Genomic DNA, 22,439 nt, shown 5'->3' with positions numbered 1-22,439 from the left:
ATATACTTTGTAGTCACGTTAAGTCACTTGTTTGGACTCCCATTTCCGTGCATCTTGAGATTCCCTGATGAAAAGTTCTGTATAGGAGCCAGGAACTATTGTGCAAGAAATGTAAACTGGAGTGAACAGTTGTGCAAAAGTTACTCACATTTCACTCTGCAAAGCAATACGTGTGTACGATGGAGGTAAACGTGGCTACGTGCACGTTGAGGGAAGAACGGTCGGCGTGTGCACACTGCGTGGCATGTTTCACTGGATGAGGGTTTAGGCCTTTGATCGCCGTCCGAGTGTCCTGGTGCAGTCCGAAAGTTTCGCTGATCGCTAATGAAGCCCTCTGGAGTACCCGCGGCAGCCTGCGGGGGGAGCCGCGGCGAAGCGGCCGCCGCCGCCCGCCCGCCGCCGGGCCCACCCGGGGGGCTGCTGTTCCTTCTCTCCGCTCGCTCGCTCTTATTTATTTTATTATTATTATTATTTAATTCTCAGCCCGAGCAGCAGAGGAAGCCATATTCCAGTAGATCTGAACGTTTTTAGAAACCTCAGCAGTATTCCTTCTACTTGGAAGGAGTGGCTTTTCTTGTAAAAAGAAATTCCAGCTGTTTGGTAAAACTGCCAACGACATAGAAACGATATGAGGATTGGTACTAGATGCAAAACCTTTCTCCCTTCCCCGACTTTCCACTCTTTCTTCATAAAGAGCTTGGGGGGGGGGGGAGGGACCAGAAAGGGGAAACAGAAAGCATGCTTTCCTGTGGTACAAGCGGTTCCTTAAAAAAAAAAAAAAAAAAAATGCGTCGAGTTTTTCCCCTTTAGCGAGAAGGGCTGCAAAGTCCAACCACGCTGGCGAGGCTGGCACCGAAACCTGCAAGTTTTGAAGGGCGTTAAGGGCGGCCCGACGGGCCGGGCTCGCCGGCTGCGCCCCTTCTCTGCGCCCCGAAGAGAGCGGCAAAGCCGAGCCGCGGCGAAAGGGCCCGGAGCTGCTGAGGGCGGCAGGGAGCCGCGGCACCGCGGGGGCGCCGCGCTGCAGCTGCGGAGGGCGGGGGGCAGGAGGAGGAGGAGAAGGAAGGCGGGAGGAGCCCGGGCCCGGGAGCCTCCCCGCTTACCGCACTAGGAAGTGACGCTTTCCCTGAGTCCCGGAGAGAAAGAAACAAAGTTTTTTTTTTTTTCTTTTTTTTCTTTTTTTTCGCCCTCCTGTTTCTTCCTCCTCCCCCCGCTCTCTGCGCTCCGCGGCGCCTCCGTGGGAGCCCGCCGCGGCGCCTTGCCTCGCCTCCAGGTGAGCAAACCCGCAGCGTTCCCTTCCCTCGGCTTTCCGCAGTTTAAAAATTTTTTTTTCGCTCGATTTGCTTCCGTTTTCCTGCCATTTTGGCGGCGGCAGCGACCGGGGTGTTGGGGGGGGGGGGGGGGGGGAAGAGGTGTTGTGCCTCGGGCAGGGAGAGCCTTGATTGCTTTGTTTGTCGGTGCAGGCTGCAAGATGAGGAGGAAAAATACCTGCGCGGGCGAGGGGGCGGCGGGGCCGTGCAAGCAGCGCCCCGCGGGGCCGTGCGCGGGGGGCGACCTGGCGCCCGCCGCTTGAGCGTGGGGCTTCGCGAGGGCTCCGGAGGTGGCACTTTGCCGCAGCCGCGCGTCGAGGCCCTGTCCGTGCCTGGGCGAGCTGCCTGTCGGTGGGGTTTTACGGGTGTGTGAGGGTCCTCCCCGCCCCCGTTTTTTATTTCCTTCCCCCCCCCCCCCCCCCCCCCCCGTCTTTTAGCGTGCTCCGTGCCGGAGCTGGGGCAGCGCGGCGTGCGGTGGGGCAGCCGCGCTCCCCTGCAGCCGCTTCGGCTTGCAGGAAAGAAGCTCGAAGAAACAGCCTTTTCAGTTACTTGATGAACACGCAGTGCCTCTTGATTTGCAGAGATTATATTCCTCTAATGGGATTTATGCAGTGGGAGTGGTGCAGAGGGATTGATTAGATAATTTCTGAAAAACCCGTGCTCTGCATTGTACGGCTTTCTATGACAGCAACTGAAGAGGACTGATTCTTTGCAGTTTACCAGTGAAGGCTGACAATACACCCACGCACATCTGTGAGCGTCTTATATAATACTTACGGGTTTTAATAGGCATAAGCAAGACTTATTTTGGTTTGTAAAGCCTTGCACGGTTGCAGCCTGCAGATTTAAAGCGATATTCTCTTTGCTCGACAGAGATTTGGTTTGCATTCTCTTTAAAACAGATAGCTTATTTTCGATAATACCTAAAATAATTTGATTACATCCTGTCTTAATGCTTTGGGCACAGTGGAAGGGGCCGCCTGTATTGGAGCAAGCAGTAAGCAGCCGGGGAGGGGAAGAGGGAGAAGTGTCCTAATGCGGAGACTGGTATTAGGTTGTTTAGAGGGCGAGACTGCAGTTCCAAGCAGCAACAGCAGCAGCTTTATGACTGTGTGTAATTACAGAGTGATTGCATAGGACAGCATTGTTGGAGCGAATACGCATACACAGGCTATTGTGCAAGACTTCTGGACTGAACAAAACCTAGATTTGCATTGCAAATGTTTAAAAGAGAATGTATTCTGTATTGAACTGCCAAGTTCCTCTTTGACTTTACCCGAGAATTAGAAAGGGGGTGGGGGGTGGGGGGAGAAGGGGAGTGAAGCTGACTGCAGAAATCATAATTTGAAATACTCAGCAGAAACACCACCTGTATTATCTGAGAAATCACAGAAGATTTTGAAAGCTTGTGAAATCTGTGGGTTCACGTTCTTAACGTGATTATGGAGCAAGTGAAAATTGGTCGAGTTTGCTAATAGTCCTGCAGGTTTAGCATAATTCCTGCTCTGGTCTAATTTCTTGTATGCTGATGTGGAAAAAACCAACTATGTTAAACTAAGCAACTGTGGTTCAGCTATCTTGTTTGGAAGCAGAAGAGCAATAGGGAGAATTTCTATGTTAGACCACCAAAAATATTGAAATACAGGTTAGTCTTGATAAAAGTTCTGAACACTGTTTCAGCTTAGTGATTTTTTTTTGCCTTTTTTAGTAAGATCACTCAGCAGTAAATATGTAACTCTAACAGGCAGTGTTGGCTGATGGATAGGGCAAGGCATTGGGAGCGTGCCATCGACAAGCTATATTAGCAAGTCTTCTAGCTAAGACTTTGGAAAGACCATCAAAATTAAGTTATTGTGCATGCAACTTAAGATATCTAAGAATTGTTTTTCTTAGGTGTTGGTTACTTTTAAAACAAAACTAAATTGGTGGAAATTAAAAGCGCTTAGAATTCGGGAAACGACAGATCCAAAAGATTTCAGATCTGGTATTCAGAAATTGACCTTTCCAAGATTAGAGGCAACTTTCTAAAAATGTTATCTTTGACCATCATTGCTATTATCTTAGTTAATGAAGCTATAAGGCTTGTTTTGAGCACCATCTGATAAAAGGTACTATAGTAATAAAAAGCTACTTTAAAATGTCTTCATGTTCCACTAGAATATATTATTTTAGCTGAATGCATATATCATCTTATCACTGTTACTTTCTTCTAGTTGTTAACCAAATAGTGGAAAATAAAGGTTTCTTAATGAAGAACGTAGTGATTTGCTGAAGGGTGGGGTTTTTTAAAGCTCATTAAGTACACCACTCGACCTGTCACTTGGCCAGCTAACCTTCTGGGGATCCTTCTATGAGTTTATTCAATCGTTGCATTTTAATACAAAATAAATGAGGATATTTTAAGCTGTGCATTACTACATGTTACATTTTTCTTTGTATTGTTCTTCCCATTTTGACTGACTTACCTATGACATGGTCAATTTCTTGATATCAAAATTACTTTCTGGGGAAAAAACAGAAACAATGCTTAGAAAAAAAAAATTAAGCATTTACTTCCTTGACTCATCTCAGGTAGTAATGCTATATAGCCAGTCCTTACGTATGTTAAATCTTCTTCTTTTCACAATACCTGGCAGGAGAAGAAAGTTTTGGGCTAGGATTCTTAGGACTTGCACACAAAGGAATATGTAACTTTTATGTCCGTGAGTAATCCTATGGTACTCAGGAGGATTAGGCCTGGACGTACCTGGTGTGCATATTAGCAAAAGGAAGGCATTCGCATGCCAGGCTTTAACCCATTGAGGCACCTAAGAATAGTGGTGGTAGCGGTGAGGATTACAGCATGTGCACTAGCAGCCTGCAAGCCTCCTGAGAACCGATGTGCTCGTTCCAGGCATTCATTTGTTCTTTTGCACCTTCACTCTTGCTGTTAGCTGCGCATAGTAGCTGCAGAAGGTACTGAGCTCGAGGCACTCGGCTGCCTTTCACCCCTCCAATGACATTATCCTTTTGAGCTGCTAGACAGTCCTTTAAGCTGACACTGAAAATAAGAGTATAAAACCAGGACAAGCATACTTGATGCTTCCAGATTTCTTACTATATTCAACTTGGGGATTTCCTGAGCTGAGTGAGGTTTCTATATGTTCAGCAACTCTTGATGAGTTTCTACTGAAGTGGCTTGTCTAGTCTTCCCTTGAGCTTTGGTGAAAGTTTAGCTGCCACTTTTCTGACTTCCCAATCAAGGCATGGAATAAGGCTATAAAAAGGGTTTATATTAGGGATAAAAGCTGATACATTTTTGTTGTTTGCCTTCTTTTTAGAAGGAAGTAATTTTTCTTTTAAGTCATTGTATACAGTCTTAGTGTTGATCATATTAAATGGTAATTATGCTAAAATGAAATATAAGAAATGTGAATACTGACTCCAGTGCAGGTAGTTAACGTTCTAAGTGATACAAGGGGAGAGAGAAAGCACTCCTCTGAGTGTTCATCGCATCAGACCTGGGGGAACCAGTGGCAGTGAAGTTTCGCAACACGTGTCCACGAAGTTAGCAAATTCTGGCACAGGCAAGCCAAGGCTAGTGAGTCAGCTCCAAATGGAAGGCTTGTCACTGAGCAATTTGTAAATAGGAGGAATGTATTGCTAATTCAAGGAAATACCGTCTTTAGCACCTCCCCTAACAATTGGTGTAGTGTGGCACAGAGCTGTCTGTCAGAGGGGGGTTGTTCCTGCTTTGAATCATAGTTCCTTCTAGCGTGATTTGAGCCCTGAAACCAAGAATCCCTCAGTTGCGCTATATGTATAGGACCCTGAAAGAGATGGTTGCTCTAGTGATGATTTAAATTTTTGTAGCTGCAGACCAGCAGCTCGTGTTCGAGGTGGAAGCTCGCTGGCAGAGAGTGCTGCCGCCGGGGCCCCGCAGCGTGTGCTGCCGCGTGAGGCTGCTCAGTAAGCAGCTCTGAACATTTTGCATAACTTCTGTTTCTGAATCGTCTCCAACTGCAGGCCTGCTACAGTGCTCTGCTAACCCACTATAGCAGCTAAAAAGCATATGAATTACTATGAAAAAAGCTATATTATTCTCACTGGGAAAGGTAAATGTAAGGGGTTTGTTGTTTTGTTTTGTTTTGCTTTGCTTTTTTTTTGACTGGAGCCAACACTTGAGTTTTCAGGAGCAGGTGATCACATGGGGAGGCTGAGATAACTCTTACTAATTTCTTGGGGTTTTTTTGCTGGTATTAATATTTTTTATCATGTTTGGTTTAACTTCCAGCTACCTTGTCACTAGGCCTATATCCATATAAGCCATTAATTATTCTGTGTGTAAGATGGAAGGTGGACAGATATTCTTTGAAATCTACATCTCTCAAAAATTAATGCAGCAGTAGCTTTTATGTGCTAGCAGATTTTATTAATGCTTCTTGTTGCTTTGACAGCTGGTGTTGATCAAGAAGTTAAAAATGGGAAAAGCTAGATTTAGAGGGGGTTGCAAAGTGATTAGTGTTTTAAGAAAAATCAATATGAAGCCATTTTGAAGAGCCTAGGGCAAAAACATATAATAACACTTTATCTTGTAGTCTTTGGTTTTTGAAAATTAGTTTTGAAGTTGTCTTAAGTTTGACCTAAGTATTGATAAAGATTGGAGCAAGTTAAATACTATTGATGATTTAAGCAACAATCTGAGAACCGGTTCTGAGATAGATACTGATGTATGTAGATTTTACCAAATTTGCTGCTGATGTGCTACCTACTCAGTGATGCAACATACAGCGATAGCAAGTGGAATCAAGTCAGTATTCAGGCTTTATTGCTTCTTTGCTGTGTACTATCTTCTCGCATGAAAAATTGCTTAGCGCTCCCTCACCTAGCTTACTAATAGGAGGGGGTAGAATATAATAGTATGTGTTGTAATATTCTTCTTGTTGTATTTATTTTGGAAAACAATTAAATTTGTATATTTGTGTGTATGTGTGTATATATGTAAAATACATATATGTACACTGCTGTATTACATACTTGCAAATCTAATTACATTTATTACTTAGTTTTTCTGTGAACAAAGCAGTGTTTTCATCCCCCCCCCCAAGGTGTTTTAGAATACTGTGTATAAAGGTGGACTGTTCTTTTGAACTTGAATATAATACTAAATTTTGGGGTTTTTATTCAGTGTTTTTCCAAATGCTACTTTTAGTATCATTAGAGCTGTAGTGACCGAGATGTGTTAATTTTGACTGGGATGGTGGTTCTTGCATTTTGCCAAGTTTTTTTTTTTTTTTTTTTTTTTTTTTTTAAGTAATAAAGCATTTTAAACTGTTATGCGTTGTGATGAAGTCTAAAGTTGAAACTGGTTCCCAAGCTCTGAATAGTCTACAGGTTGCCTTGTTATGGTATAGCTTATGGGGTAAAAGTGCATTTCTGTTTGGTTGCCAGGTTGTTTGTGGAGGCCGCATGGTTTGAAACCCCACTTACTCACATGTACGTAGATGCAGTCCTGTCTGCTGCCTCTGTGCACGTCTGTACTTCTTTGAGCATCCCCTTCTGGATTCCTGAATCTGCTATGTCTTATTTGTAATCTATCATAGATTACATTATTATTTAGAATTTTGTAACAATGCGAGTCAACTATTCTGTGCAGTTTCACGGTGTATTTAACGGTTCAGATTCCTGATCATGATTTCGCATCTTTACACCGTTGGAAAGTAAATTAAAACAAAGTGCTATGTGTTAAAAATGCTTATGCTTATGGATAGCTTGCAGTTTTTCTTCATAGTTTGACATTAGGCTGTCTTCATTTTCAGGCTTTATTTCTTCCTCCATAATGTATTGTTCCTCCTTTCAAGCACTTCCTGAAAGGAGAGTTTGCTATGTTTGTGGGAAATTACTACACTTGGGTAGAGATGATTTTAGTAAAGTATTTTCCTGTTTCAAACTTTTTTTTTTTAACCATTTCAGAACAAAACCCTAGCTCTGCCAAATCCTTGATGAGAGGAGATAAGTCACAGCCCTCTATGGTATACTTTGGTTTTGTGACTTAGCAAATCCCAAACTGAACTATTTTTTGGCAAAGTCTAGATGTTACCGTATATGAGACATGGTAGATATTTGGAATATTTGTAATATAATCTATATTGTATTGAAGTAAAAATGTAACTTTATTTGGAAGCTGTTGTAACATAACATGAATAAATTGTGCAGCCTTTCTATGAGGGTATTTGTTTAGCAAGGGTGTTAATGGATTTTGACAGGAAATAAATGAAAATACTAAATGAAAGCTTCTAATTAAAAAGTATTACTGTAAAGGTGAGCGTTTTTATTATTCTTAGAGTTAAAGCTGTCCTCTTTGCATGTTTGAAAGTCTCTTTCACCTAAAGGGTGTTATTGCAAATAAATAAGTGTGCAAAATTTTGCATTGGATTATGGGCTTCCTTTGTCTAATTTAATTTCAGTACTGAAGTAGTCTTTGTTATCATGACTCTCTACAAAATGCAAGAATGCAGAATGCTTCAATAGGAAGGAAGACATTTCTTAAATGTATGAGAACTATTTTGACTCCTTGTTGCTTTTTTGCTTTAAGGTTATTCTTTCTTTAGCAAAAATGAACTATTTCAGGTGTGTTACCTGAAATAGTAAGAATAAGTCAGTTCAGCTGACTTATTTTGCTATTTCTGTTTTGCTATTTTCATAGAAAATGCCCTGTACAAAACTTTGTTCTGTAACAAAAATGCTTTTTATTGCCTAAGAACTTGAAAATAAGAATGTGGCACTGTTTATAAACAATTTATTTACATTTGAATTTGTGATGAAAAGATAAACATTTGAAGTATTGAGGTATTAAAAACCTGGGAAGTTTGGTTTACATGATAATGTGCTTAGGTTGTACACCTGTAAACAATGAATAATGGGGTACCTCACAAAAAAATTATTAAATATCAGCACTGATTTAAATGCTTTCAAATGTAAACAAAGCCTTTTCAAATAAGGTTCTTCATTTCCAATATAAATAAACCTGGTTATCTTACCTTTACCTGCAGAGGAAATTAAGATATAGAGACCTTTGTTAATAACAGAAATAAAATACAGTTTTGAATACTTGATTTATGAAGTTTTCTTCCACAACTGGAAGAACTTTATTAAATAATAATTAATAAATTGCATATTAGAAGATTCAGTTTCCTCATTCAGGTAATCTGTCCTTGCATTTGAAAATGAGTTAGTCTGCCTGCATGCACATGTATTTCAGGAGGCAGGTTTTTTATCAGAGTGACATAAGCATATATTTGTGAAGTTTTACAGCACAGGAGAAGAAAGAAACTTGGGCAGGCTTGTCATAAAGAAGCAAGGCATCGCTGCAGCATGGGCAGTAGAGCTTTCACTGGACTTCAAGTTGCACTGCTGCTTTTCAGAGAGTTTCTGGACTTCTCCACAAGGCACTTCAGTTGGAGGTATCATTAGGCATGGATGAGACCAAAGGCAGTGGTTACTTGTCACCATCAACAATTATTGACCGTGTGTATGAGGATATTTACTTAAAGGAACAACGCCTTTAATGTTTGAAGTTGGTAGTAAAACAGAGCTGTGCCCACAACATGCTTTCTGCCTGGCATATGTGTGGTAGCTATATAACTGGGTTTGCATGATGTAGAATTGATTTTTTTTTTTAATTAAAAAAATTTAAAAAAGATATGGATTTTCCAGTAGTGGCAGATCTGAACCAAAATTCTGTTTCTCCAATCCTGGAGAACAGTGTTCTATACTATAATATTATGAAGCTACTTTTGATGTTTGTGGAAGACTGAGGGTTAGTCTGCAAAACTTTGTTCTTGAAAAACGACCCCCAAACAAGCATGTACCCTTATGAATGCACAAAATAAAAAGAGGCAGGGTGGGCACATATTTACTGTTAATGCTTTTAATGTCTCTGATGAAAGATATTGATATTGAAACCATCCCTAGACTTGGAGCTTTAGCTGTAAGTGCTAACTGTAGTCCGTTTACTCTCCAAACAGCAAAGGGGTTTCATGCAGACAGCAAACAAACCAACCTGGTATTCCAATGGGTTCACACATTGGTCTGCTGAAGAGCTGTGATGGCGGTGATGTTTGCAGCAACTCTTTGGTGTCTGGCACAGAAAAATAATTTCTTCAAGAAGTAAAACTCAGGTTTTATTATTTGGGAGGACTTTCAGCCATGGATTTGCACTTAAAAAAAAAAAAAAAGAGAGAGAGAAAGAGGAAAAATGGTTGTTTTAAATATAAATTGGACTAAACCACTTCATTTGTTTCTGAAGTCCCTCATCATTATACTGTTTAGTAGATTTGTGCTCAGATTTCTGAAGTGTGAGATTTATTCAAGTCTGCGTAAGATAGATTACATTTCCTGCTGTTCATATCACGAGAACTACTGGAAAACACTGAACCTGCTCTGTAGTTCTCAGGCTATATGGTGTAGATAAACCTACAATTAAACCATTTTTTCCTAATTCCAGATTTTGAACCAATACTCTGGTTGTGGCTGTTTACTGTTTCAGTTTGAATAAAGGTGTGGATTCCATGTAGACCTTTGAGGCTTTATAGGCGTCCCTTTTCTCAAAAGCAAATTGCAGGATCTGATCTGATAGTGAAGGGTGCAATGCTGTGCCTGGGGCTATAAGAGCTGTTCTTAAGGGGGTCTATCTGCAGGAAATTAAAGTGAGGGGTATTTTCTGATGTATTGGGTTAAAATGTCTAATATACCAGCAAGACAATGGCTATTGTTTTGTCTTTAAAAATCTTAAGTGAAATCTTATTCTTGCTCTCGTTTAGCATGAAGTGTTTTAATATTCTTTTTCCTAATTTAACTGGTGAAAGCTGGTGAAATGTTTTATAACCTCTTTCATAGGATTTACCTCTCATTTCAGGCTACTGATTGCAAAACTGTTCATGGTTTTCCTCTTTCTTCTAATGCAGATATTATGGTTTGATTTGGACATCAGTTTTGTGTTAGTATTTTTGGGGAAAAACTGTTTGCATGTATGTTTTTGTTGAGCTTTTTATCCATTTGTAGATGCAACAAGCCACCCATACTGAAATTAAAATGGTCTGTGACAACAAATAACATGTACCTAGAATTTAAAGCTTGCCTTGCCCTTTGCTCTGACCTGGAGGGCCACTAGGCTGCTGTGATTTTCAATCATGGAATTTGATGGATCTAATAGGAGATTACACTTACATTTACAAATTTTAGATGACTATGAGAAAAGAGAAACAGACTTGAAAGAGAAGGGAAAAAAAAAAAAAAACCCACAATACAGGAAGGAAGTATTATCCGGTGCCAAAGGACATGAGTCAAGATTGCTTCCAGATTTTTCCCTTTCTTGCAATGTCACTGCTGACATGTAATTTATATTCTTTGTGCCTTGTTATCACCCTCATTTTAAGATGAGGTAATTGGGCTTGCTAATGTCCTAACAGCAACTACAGAACTGTACTCTGACCTAACAGGTAGTGGCGCAGCCTCGAGAGTAGGGATGGAGACTCTGTCCCTGCCAAAGATAGCTCATAGCTAATTGATGCAACACCGTTAAGGAGGCAAAATAGACAGGTCTGAGTTCACATCTCCCATGTCTGGTGTCTTGTTCTCCTGTGGCTAGTGGTTTGCATAGGTGGGTCTGAATTTGCATCTCTCATGTCTGATGTTTTTCTCAGTAGGTTTTGTACAGGAGGACACTCCTGTGTTTGAGGAGAGGGAGCTGGTTTTGTAGTTCAGAAATGGGTGCTGGTACCCTCTTGAAAGAGAATAGTCTGTGCTGTGGATCTCCACCAGATAGAGGCACCTAAACAGCAGGCAGAGTAGAAACTTTTTTTATTTTTATTTTTTTTCCTTTCAGATGCACATGTGTTTGCATCTTCTCTGGGTCCTTTTGACTGGCTATTTCCTCATCCCCTGGTTAAAAGGCCAACTTTTGCTTCCCTGAGAGATGTTTAATCTCTTCATGTTTGTTGTAGAAATCTGAGATATGAAACTGAGGCTTCTGGATTCAGCTCTAGAAGCTGAACACCAAATTTCTATATGGAGCAGACTGGTTAGAGCATCCCTAGCCAGGTTACTTATTCAGCTTTAAATCATGTTGACAGTGGAAAAAAAGTAACCATTTCTGGGTGTATGCACATAGGTGATTTGCTCCAGTTCTCAAGTAGACTTATTTCATACTTTTTTTATTGGTGCTAATCTTAATTGTGTAACTTTGGCAGTCTCATCAGAAAGGTCAGAGATAAAATAAACCAGAGATCAACTTACTCGCTTGGAGTGTGGTTCTGCAGTAGGTACTGGGGCAGGTTTTCCAGGTTATTATACACCTATCAGCTGCTGTGCTATTTTTTCGTATTGTGAAGACGAAGGGAATTTTAGCTTCTACTCCTGCCTATCAGTTTTGCTGTGCACTAAAAGGTATTTTGGGAGAACAGTTCCTTCCAAGTGACTTGATTTATGAGAGATATATACAGTTTGGAGGTGGTGGGGAATTCTGTGGTAAGTGACAGCTAAAACTGAGTTATTGTAAATGACAGAATTTTCTTGGGAAATGCTCTAGAGTAAAGTGTAGAATGACTAGCTGTTTTTTAAGTAATCATCTGAGCCGTGCAGTTTGGATGTGTGGAGGGAATGTGAAAAGCTATTGACATCTTTAGTCACTCAACTAGTTTATTTTTGGGAGCTGATGAATTGGCAGGACATAGTGACCCTATGTGAAGGGGAGAAGTGAGACTTTGAAATACAGAAATCTTAGTGAATATTTTATGCTTTTACTTGTTACTATTTCTTTGAGGCAACTATAGTAGAGATTTTTAACCCTTTGCCGTCCTGACAAACATTTTTGCCTATTTTTGCTATATTTCAAGAAAATGTAATACTATCCTGTCAACAGAAATTACTTAATGCACACTAAAACAGATTTGAAGGATGAGAGATTTCCCTGTTAAAAATGAGGGGAAAAAAATATTTTGGTGGAATATTGCTAGTTTGTAACCCCGATAAGGTTACACCCTTCACTAGGAGTAGTTTAGCTGGTGTTCAGAATTGTTCCTGGGCATGAACTGTTACATCATTGGAGGTGTCTTGCGTATAACTAGTACTGGATTGCAAACAAGCAAGGAAAGAGTTAGCTGAGAAGTACTGGGTATGTACAAAAGCACAACTGTATTTTGCATGACGTTGATACTGTTTTTGCACAATGTGGCTAGACAGACCACAGCAAACAGGATCAAAAACTGACAGTAACAACTGCAAAGTTTTGCAGAAACTTTGCCTTTCCTATTATAAATTCTCTGCATGTGACCAACTTGCACAAAACTTACTGCTTAGCAGAGTGGATAAGAAAGAATAAAAGCAAGAGAGCTTCCTTGTGACTACTGCTACAGTTCTGGTATGGAGATCTGATACAAGGTTGCATGGGGTAACCGGGAATTCGCTCTGGAAGAAAGTTGGATCTCTTTGACTTCTAATGTTCTGCACTCTTACACTAGCAATTCTCTACAATACTGTCAGTTTCGGTGGAAACTTATTTATTGCCAAATAAAGTTACTTTAAAATGTTTTATGGAGTGTTATTTGTAGTAGTATTTCTGAAAGGTTTGAGTTGCTTTAATTACTCCTGATCACTTTGTGTTCCTATATTCATATAATTCACTTGTATTCTCACACCAACATTGCAGAATTTCTTATAAAAGCTGAATTTTGAAGCACAGATGGCTTACTTCTGGGGAAAGAACCACTGATTTGGTTTTGTGTGTTATGCAAACAGAATTAAAAAAAAATCCTAACAGATGAAGAAATAAAACAAAAGTTAATACTTGATATTCCAACTGGACTCCTTGAGTGTCTTTTGCTTTAAGAGGGATTCTAAAAAAGTGTCTGGAAGAAGGAATAGTCTCAATTTTTAATAAGGAAGATCTGAAAACTTCATACTGTATGTGTGTGGGGGGACGATATCATCTGTCAGCTTATCTGTTCTGCAACAGTCCCTTACTATTATTAAATACAGTTGCTGGAAAACTTGGGTATCACATCTTAATTGAAGGCAATAATATTATTTTCTCGTAACAAAAATTTCTCACAGAAGTATGTATTAAATACTAGTTTCAAACAACATGGTGATGCATTCTTTTTTCGTTTCCGTACCCTCAGTTGCTAATTTGAACTTCATTGCAGTAAGTCTATCACTTATTAATGCATCCATCATTTTAGATTAGCTGTCTCAGTTTTAAGAATAAAAGCTTCCTCTGTAACATTAACTTCTTTAATTACAATATTTCTGGCTGAAACCTTTTTAAAATCCATTTTCTCACCTTTGTAGATGTCCTTAAAATAATGTTTAACCTTGTGAAAAGCTAGCCAATTAAACATTAAAAAATACCTATTTGCTTGCAAATAGCAAACAAATTTAACTTTTGGAGGTGAAAAACCTCTGAAGTCCTTGATGCTCTTCTTACAAGAGCTTCTTGAAAGCAAAATAACTGTTTTCATTTGAGAACTTAAACAGAGGAGTGTTGTTTACAGTTGCTTCATGACTGCAAAACATTATGAATAATCAGTAGCCTTCATAGTTTAATCTGCTTGTGTGGTGTGTGTTTGTTTTGGGAAGGGATAATGCAGCTTTTTACAAAAAGTATATTCAAGTAAACTACTCCTTGTGAAGATCATCTTCCATTTAAACTGGTTCTTACCTGTGGTGTATGTAGTCACATAATGTGTACACACACACAGTTTAGGTAGAGTATATAGCTGGGATAAACTACAGCTGCTTAGTGATCACAGGAGTTGCTTATGGTTGTGACTTCAAATGAAGCTTTCTTCTCTCTTTGTCAAACAAAAAGTGAACATTTGTGTAAGTTGTATGTTAGTAGATGGGAGAACACCACTTTTGACTGGGCTGAAAGCGTGTTATAGCCTTAAGTTCACTGAAAGCATTGAGACTTCCAGAAAGTGAAGATTAAAGCAGTTGAGATGCTTACAGTTCTATAGGGTTTTGGGGAGGGGGGGGAAGTTTGTGGAGAACATTATTTGTTTCATTTAAAAACAAACAAAAAAGCCTTTCTGTGCCGGTGTAGCCTGAATTTTGTGATGTAACTAGGCTATTTTATCTAATTCATGGTTCTAAGGAACTTAGCTTCTTTTTCAACTTCTGTGTTAGAAGGAATGTTCATTGCTCTTGGAAATGTAGAACAAGTAGCAGAAATAACAGAATGGATTGTATGTTTGGAAAAAAAAGAAAAGGAGGAGAAAAAAGTAATCATTAAGAGCCAAAGTCAAATATTCCGGAGTGGCCTTATGCGTGGTGTAGGACCGGGTGAAGGACTCCGTGCTTGCTGTGCTAACTGCGGGCTATCCCCAGCCCTGTCTCTGGTCTGTGCCTGGCCCTGAGCAGCCCGGGGAGCCCTGAAGGACCAGGCAGCTGCTGGGCCACAGCCGCCTGCAAGGGCGGGGGGCTGCCAGCTGCCCGGCTTTGAGGGCAGGCTGCGCTTCGTGTCGCTTTTGAGACCCCTGGGCTCAGCTGCAAGGTGGACACAAACCCTTTGAGAGATACTGTTTCTTCAGGCTGCCACTTGGGTTCTTGTTCAGCAGCTGAAGCATTTCGCTGGGAAGCACATCAGAAAAGCATGCTGCTTGACTCCAACTGCCTTTGGAGCAGCTGTACTACAACTAAATAAATGCAGCCCTCTGTAAGGGGAAATAACTTTTTGACCATATATATGCTATATATGCACAGGTGGATTGTAATCATACTGAAGCCAGTGTTTACCTCAACAAGAGAAAAAGTACCTTTTAATGGAGAGCTATAAATGGAGATCTGTGCTTATATTAACTTTTTGCAGCAGCAGTTCAGGAACACTGCTCCTTAAGATGCCAGGGGGTATGGGATAGGCATCTTAAGGCATTTGAAAAACTGGAGAGGTACAGTAGCAATGTGCATTAAAGCTAATTGATCCTCAGATACCTATAAAATGTCTGGGAGCAGTTCTCTTACAGCAGCATAAGCAAATTTAGATATCAGATGTGTACACGCTACAGGTACTGACAAAACCAGTATGCTCAAAGAGAGGAGGGGAGGACACATTTTCCCCTAAAGAGGAGAGCAGGGCGGGAGAAGGTAAATCTTGTCACCTCAGGAATACGTGTTTCGTTTTGATTATGAAAATAAGATTTTTTTCAAAAAGAATGCAAGCTTGGAAGACACTTAGTAGTTATAGGCCCCACTCCTAAAATATTTGACAACAAGTAGAGCAAAGTATGGAGCTAAAATTATAAATTATATGCATCAGTCAACTTTTTTATAAGTCTATCTTCACTTGAATAAAATGTGTAATGCACTTCTCAGAGCTCCTATTGAAGGTGGAATTCTTTGGGAAGTAATTAGGTTAATACAGTGGGTCTGGTACAAGACAGTCTTTTTAAATTTTTGGAGGAAATTCCTGTTACTAATGGGATTTTGTTTAAAAAAGGCATCTTCAAACTGGAAAACTAACGTGTAGATTAAAACAACATCCTTCTGAGACCTAGAGTAAATGGGTTGTATCTCCTGCCAGTAGTGATGCTGGAGGAGGCCTCGGGGCCACGTGATGGTGTTGCATGCCTTCAAGAGTAATGGAATAATCGACTTCAATTTGGTACATACATTTGCAATTTTATGCTTGTGTGCATGTGGGCTTTTCTGGAGAGAGAGGAGGAGTTTAGGGGGAGAGGGTTAAGAATTAGCATGGGAGGGAAGAGGTGCTTGGTGATTGCTTTTAAGCGCTGAGGTTTCCCAAAGAGACTGGGAAGGACACGGTGCTGCTTTCGCAGTGCACGTTCACCGAGGTCTGTGTGGCAGAGCAGACCACAGCACATCTCATGTGAGAGCTTGCTGGGCTCCACAGGCCAGTTTTCCACAACCCTCAGCAAATTGGTCGCCAGTGATTATTCTTTCCATATGTCTATTTTGTGCACAAAGTTACTGTAGGGAAATGAAGCCAAAATTCATGAGTTGGGAAGGTTAATCATTTCCCTTGCCTATGTGTATGTGTGTGCGCATGCAATTTGGGATTGGTGCAGGGGAGGTTTCGTGTATGTGGTGTGTGTGTTTGTTTTTTAATCATTTACACATATACATCTTTTCTGTCCTCTGAAGCTTCTTGTGGAAATTATTTCTGGGCTGGTTTAGTGAAATAGCTAAGTCACTCTATAGCAGAGACCGTGATAAGTACACAGTGCGAGAAAAGCACAGAGGATGGATATTATATTGAATCGTTAGTTCTGCAAAGTTGACAGCAAAAGAACACGTTCATATTCTAGTGGAGAATTTCTTACCATTGGAGCTAGGCAACTGCATATCTCTACTATTTATGGACATTATTTAAAATTGTTCTTTGAAAGACCAGAAGAAGTATCCTTTTACTGTCTTCAAGGCATAAAAAGCCTGAAAAGTTGGAGTGGGGAAGCATTTTTTTTTCAGTATTAAGGTTACAGATCTACCTAATTTAGAATTTAACTAGGAAACTAGTGAAATGGTATAAAAAGTGGGCAAGTGATGGACGTTTTTCATACTGCTGCTGTTTAAAATTTGAATCTCTAAATCCAATGTCTAATGCATGTTGGGGCAAGGTATGCGTATGAAATGTTACCTCCTGTGAAACAATTTGTTCTACCATGGTGTCTTTGTGGAATTAGTGTGTTTAATTGGAAGGCATCTTGTTGTAGAGTATGGCCAATATGTACAGAGAGTATAGGTGCAAGGTGAACTATGTCTGCAGGGACCAATGCACTTTTGGGTTCGGAGAGGAGGTATTTTATTCTTTCCTGCCATGCGATTTTTATCCTCTTCTCACCTTTCTCTCACTTGATGACTTCCTACATGTTGCAGCATTAATGGAGATGAACCATGTCTGTATTTGACTTCAATATAAAAAAATAAAAGTGACAAATTCTTCAGCCCTGGGCTGCTGAAACTACTTACAGAGGGGAATCCCTGTTTTTGCACAGTTGCTAGTGTGGGGCTTTGTGCAAACTTAAGGGTCTTCCTGCTTACATCTTGCAGGATGTGGGCTTGAGTGTGCCCACATGAGAGCACAGAAACCTTGTTGGCTTAAGCAAAGCAATAATTTCAGAAATGCTTACAATAATACGTTCTTAACCTGCTATATACAAGAACTATATAAATGAAAATGCTATTCTTTTGTCTGAAACTTTTCCTGATGTTCTTACCTGTAGTAGCTATGATGAGAGAGTGTGAATTTTCTTCTGCATTTTTTTTGTTCTGTTTTGTGGCTCTGATAGTACTTTAGTGTCTCTGGCTTGGCATATTTCATCTGTAAGGCAGTCTTTCATATTGACTGTTTGGATTTTAAGCAAGGAAGAGAATGTAATATTTAAAACCACAAAAATAGTAGCAGGAGATTTAGGAACAGAATTGACATAATATAAGTGAATTTCATCACAGTTATGTCTGCTTTACTTTTCTTTTTAAGTTATACTAAGACTTAGCATTCCTCATGCACAACTCTTAAGGCTTTTTTGGCAAGAAGCTGCTATAAATACCCATCTTTTTATGGAAAGAGGAAAAACAAGATGTGCAAGACTTTCATATCTAGCCTTTATATTTAAATCCTTGCCTCTAATTATTTTTTCCCCCTGATGCTTCATGAGCTTTCACAACAGAGTCTGTGAAAATGGTGGTTTCGATTACTTAAAAAAAAAAAAAATCCAGCAGCTTTCCTTGCTGCAGCACCAGCCTTGGCTCTGCAGCCGGCGCCAGGGGTGCTCTGTGCTGGCCGGGGCAGTGCTGCGAGCGTCTGGGGCCCCTCTGCCCCATAGGGTTTGGGTATGTGCGCATGCGTGTGTGTGTGATTTTTCTCCTGCTCGCTGTTTGCACATGCAAGCTGTGAGCTCTGCTGGTGAGTCGGAGCCGTGCAACCCTGGGAGGGGAGGGAGGCAAGCGCAGACCCCCAGCCAAAATCTCCCGCTCCTTGGCGGGGGGCCGTGGCGCCCTGCCTGTTTTTGCAGCCCAACTCGCTTCTGTCTGAGCCCAGGGAGCTGCGTCGTGGCCCAGCCGCATGTAAGGACAGCTGGCGTCCGCCTGGATGAACCTCTGCCTCTCGGAAGCAGCAGAACCGGTGGTGACCGTTGGAGCTTTTCCCATGCCCATGTTCCTGCAAGAAAACTAACAGTGAAATCATGGAACAAACCAGGAAGAGTTGATGGTTTCCTGCTCCTGATGTCCCTGTTCCCACAATCCGGCTGCTGTGATCTCTACTACGTTCCTGCTGAAAATCAGTATGTTTTGCTGCTCACTTCACTGCAGAAAGAAACAAAATACGTGGTTAGTTTAGCAGGCAGATGCTCAGCTCTGGAAGGTTTATTTTGAAAACGCACAACTCTGACGTACCAGTTTCTTCTGGGCTTGAAAGCTGATTCCTATTTGCTGGTGCTTCAGATGTTGCAGTTGTGGAAAAAAGATTTTCTTTTCACATGGAGCGGTTCTTGGAAAGGAGATTGTGAAGACTGAGGAACATACATGTCATGATAATCGCCAGAAGCACTGTCTTGCAGTATTTAAGAGCTCCCCTTCCTTTTCTCATTCTCTGCTTTCAAGGAGAGATTTTATGCTTATCATGATCATAAGTAATTTGAACAGACGAAAACACCTATCAAAACTGATCTAGTTTTAGCTCTAAGTAAGCATATTCCTTCCCTCCTTTGTTCATTTTAACTTGTAATTGCTTTCAGGGTAGGGATTTGATGAGGTTATTTAACATAGTTACCTAGTTCCTAGGCAAAGGTAAGAATAAAGTCTTGTTTGCTAGGTCTGCCTGGTGTTCCTGGTTTGTTTTGCCCATGTCTGGACATGATGACAGCCAAGGCTAGTGTATCAGTTACAGCTCATGGGTGACAACTCTGCTAAGAGCCAGAAAAAGATTTTTAGACCCATAATAAACCTGCTTTGGCTGCTGTATGCTGTTAACATACCTTAGGTGCATTATGTTCACGCAGACTCCTGGGCAGGCTGAAATAGAAATGTTTCAAGTAGACTTCATGTGTATTTTAGCCAACCTGAGAATGAGGCTTTATACCGGATCGCTGAGACTAAAGCTGGCAAAGGGGTAGAGCTTTGCTTGGGACCTGGGTCCTGAGTTCAGTTCCCTGCTCTGGCATAGACCTCTTCAGACGAATCACACGTAGCCTCTCTCAGACTTCGTCCTCGTCAGTGAAAAGGTGATAATACTGGTTGTTCCTGCCCTTGCAGAGGCATTGCCGCAGTAAGTGCATTAGAGAATTGTTCGGGGCTGTTACACAGTTGTTATGGGGCCGTGCAAATGCAGAAAATAGGAGACTCTGTAATTCAGTTTGTGAATTGCAGTGCAAGAACAGTAAGAGGAGAACACCTGGCTAGTGTCATTTTCTTAAGGGGGGGGGGAAAGAAGGACTTGTACAATTGTAAGTGCCCTTCCCACAGTTTCAGGTAGAGCCCTTCGGCAGTACAAAGGGGTTGAGGACATCCCCATCTGCTCTGTTTTGGTTAGAGAACTCCTGGGCACTGTGCCATGTAGCTTACTGTAGGAGCTTTTCTACAGATAGTGGTGGGCAAACTGTTATGTGTTTTGTAAGACACTGTAATTAAATGTCAAAATAGCCTTAATATTTACATGAGGATGTTGTGAGTTCAACAGAGTATTTTAAGAAGTACTGTTTTATGCAAGTTTCTGTATTTTAGTGCAGAAGGTTAAAATGAAGATATTTTACCTGCTACTGACATCATGCAAATACAGTCGGTATCTGTGTAGTCTGTAGGAATAAACAGTGGATGAAATTGGGATTCAGGAATTCTAGAAATACAATCTCATGTAAGCTACCTGTTCCAATGCAAGTCACTTTGTCTCTCTCTCTTTTTTTAATTTACGTATTAAAATTTTAGTATATCGCACATTACATGTGGTGTGAAGTTTGGTATATTAATGTTATATATTAGGTTAAAGATTACAGAGTTTTATGTAAGTGCTAAGTAATACAACACAAGTTTGTTTATGGGCGAATTCCTTCTACGGCTTTCTCCAGACTAAATTTGTCTTTGGCGTAACAACTAGGAGAATGTTTTTCTGCCTGGTTTGATTTGGAGATCCTGAACATTTTTGCAATGGGGGAGAACTGCGTAATGAGTGCCAGCCTATCGCAGTAGACTGGCCTTTCTTAGTTATTGTTTGGAGATCCCTGGAGTTTGGAGATTAGAAGTAGTCTGTAAGTCGTCAGGAGCTGTGTGACATAAGTTGAGCTTGAAAATTGCATGAAACAGAGTGTTTTTCTGGCTAGTGGAAAAAGTGGGAAAATGGTATTAGGTAAGATTTTTTTTTCTTTTTTTTTAAACTTAGAAATTTCTTCTGGAAGTGGACTAGTGTTTAGCACTGATCATCCTATCAGCTCTTCCAGTAAGCTGTTGTGTGACTTTCCAGTCATTTATGGCTTGTTTTTTCAGAAGTGGGAAGGACTTAATGTTCCTGGTATTTTTAATAGCGGTTACAGAGTTTGCATCTTCAACAAATATAGCTATTTAACATGCAATATGGGATTAGCGAACCAAAATATTATGACTTCGATTAGAATGTTTTTATATTCCTCCAGGACTGTTAGTGAACTACATAAGTGCAGAAGGAAATGTAACAGCATGTTGTACTTAAAATTTGCTTAACTCTCCCTGAATTCTAGATGCAGGTGGATAAACATGGAAATTTCGGTTTTTCCTGTAGTAGTGAACTTGATCGTTGTAGTCTTAATTCGATACATTCTTAAGAAGGGAGTCTTTTGCTCAATTTAAAGTAGCTTTGCAAGGGTTCTTAGTAGAGCATGTTTTGCCTCATGCTATTGTTAAAAGAATTTTTTCCTTATGTGTTACAAAGTGCAGGACAGTTGGTTTGTTTGCTTCCAGGTAAGACTGGCAGGCTGAATCTGTCCGCAAGCTTCTGACTTTGCTATGAGCAAGTTTGAGGCTGATGTCACTTATGCCCAATTGTGGGAGTGTTTCATAATGTTGTTTAGTGAGGATACAAATGAACCACTACAGGAATGGAAGAGGCTGGCTTTGCATTTGCTCCTGTATGGGTGCCAGCCACCTGCTCTTCCCTTCCTGTCGTGAAATCCCTCCCTCCAGAAGGAGCAGTCTGGCTTTGGGTGGGTAGCGGGCAGGGAGCTCTGGAACCGCAGGCCTGGAGACTGCTCCCATTCTTTAAACTTCTGTGGTTTCCACCATGTGATGATCATGCTTGCCCGTGCCTATCACTCTTCCTACCCCCAGTATTAACTAACGTGCATTTACTTAGCTGCATTGCTGTGATGCTTGTCGGCCCCTGTCATGGGCCAAGAGCGTAGTTCACTCTGTAGTGGACCAGCACAACAGAAAGACTCTTTCATATTCAACAGTGACCACAGAACTTTCTTAAAGGCAGAAGGCGTATTTTAAATAACCATTTTAAGAATTCAAACTAAAATCCTGTCTGCACTGTTAAAAATTGTCTGCTTCAGTAGTTTTATGATAGATTAGTTGAGTCAACACTGACATCTGTCTGGCTGCAAGTGTAGATGTGCGCAAAGCATGGTCAGCAATGCTTCAGCTTAAAAACTGCTGAAAAAGGAAAAGGTATTCCTTGGTAGAGAAATGCAGAGATATGCATATGACAAAAGAACCACTATATGGTATTATTCATGTGACCTTTTCCCTTCATGGCTTTGCCTCCCTCTCTCTTTAGTTTTTGCTACTCTGTGGCATCATGTCTCAAATTAGGCTTTCGGTTCTTCAGGGAAGAATCCCTGTCCCACATGTTAGTGTATACTGTTAAAGATAATACCGCTTTCATGACCTCAGAGTACTTCATAAATATCACTGGTTTGGGTTGCAGGTCTTGCTCTCATTTTACAAACTGATCTGAAGTGGTTTGTTTAAGATGCAAGCCTGCTCCACAGCTGGAAATTGATCCGAGATCCTCTGAGGTTCTGCCTGTGCTTTTAGACCCAGCAGTCCACCAGCCAGCCATGTGCAGCTAGCTAATGTCTAGGTATTACATGCATTTGTGTCCCTCGTAAAGAAACCTCAGGCAATAGAAAGTATCATGTCTCTGACCTTTCCTCTTCCTCTTCCCTT

At 40.8% G+C, this 22,439-nt stretch overlaps 1 protein-coding gene across 2 annotated transcripts in view; it reads left to right on the top strand.

Moving 5' to 3' along the window:
• Positions 1-1,189: 1,189 nt before the first annotated feature.
• The window catches only part of MIDEAS (mitotic deacetylase associated SANT domain protein), a 60,198-nt gene continuing 38,948 nt past the window's right edge, over positions 1,190-22,439 (top strand). The window contains exon 1 of one of the 2 annotated variants that reach the window (XM_062576102.1): positions 1,190-1,270. The gene's annotated coding sequence lies outside the window, so the exon portion shown is untranslated. Of the gene's footprint in view, positions 1,271-20,563; positions 20,644-22,439 lie in introns of those variants that run through there. The other variant, XM_062576101.1, reaches the window with a different exon arrangement.

The sequence above is a fragment of the Rhea pennata genome, chromosome 5 (genome assembly GCF_028389875.1).
Source record: "Rhea pennata isolate bPtePen1 chromosome 5, bPtePen1.pri, whole genome shotgun sequence".
Classification (NCBI taxonomy): domain Eukaryota; kingdom Metazoa; phylum Chordata; class Aves; order Rheiformes; family Rheidae; genus Rhea; species Rhea pennata.
The sequence above is the reverse complement of the archived record's forward strand: the minus strand, read 5'-3'. Positions and strand labels throughout refer to the sequence as shown.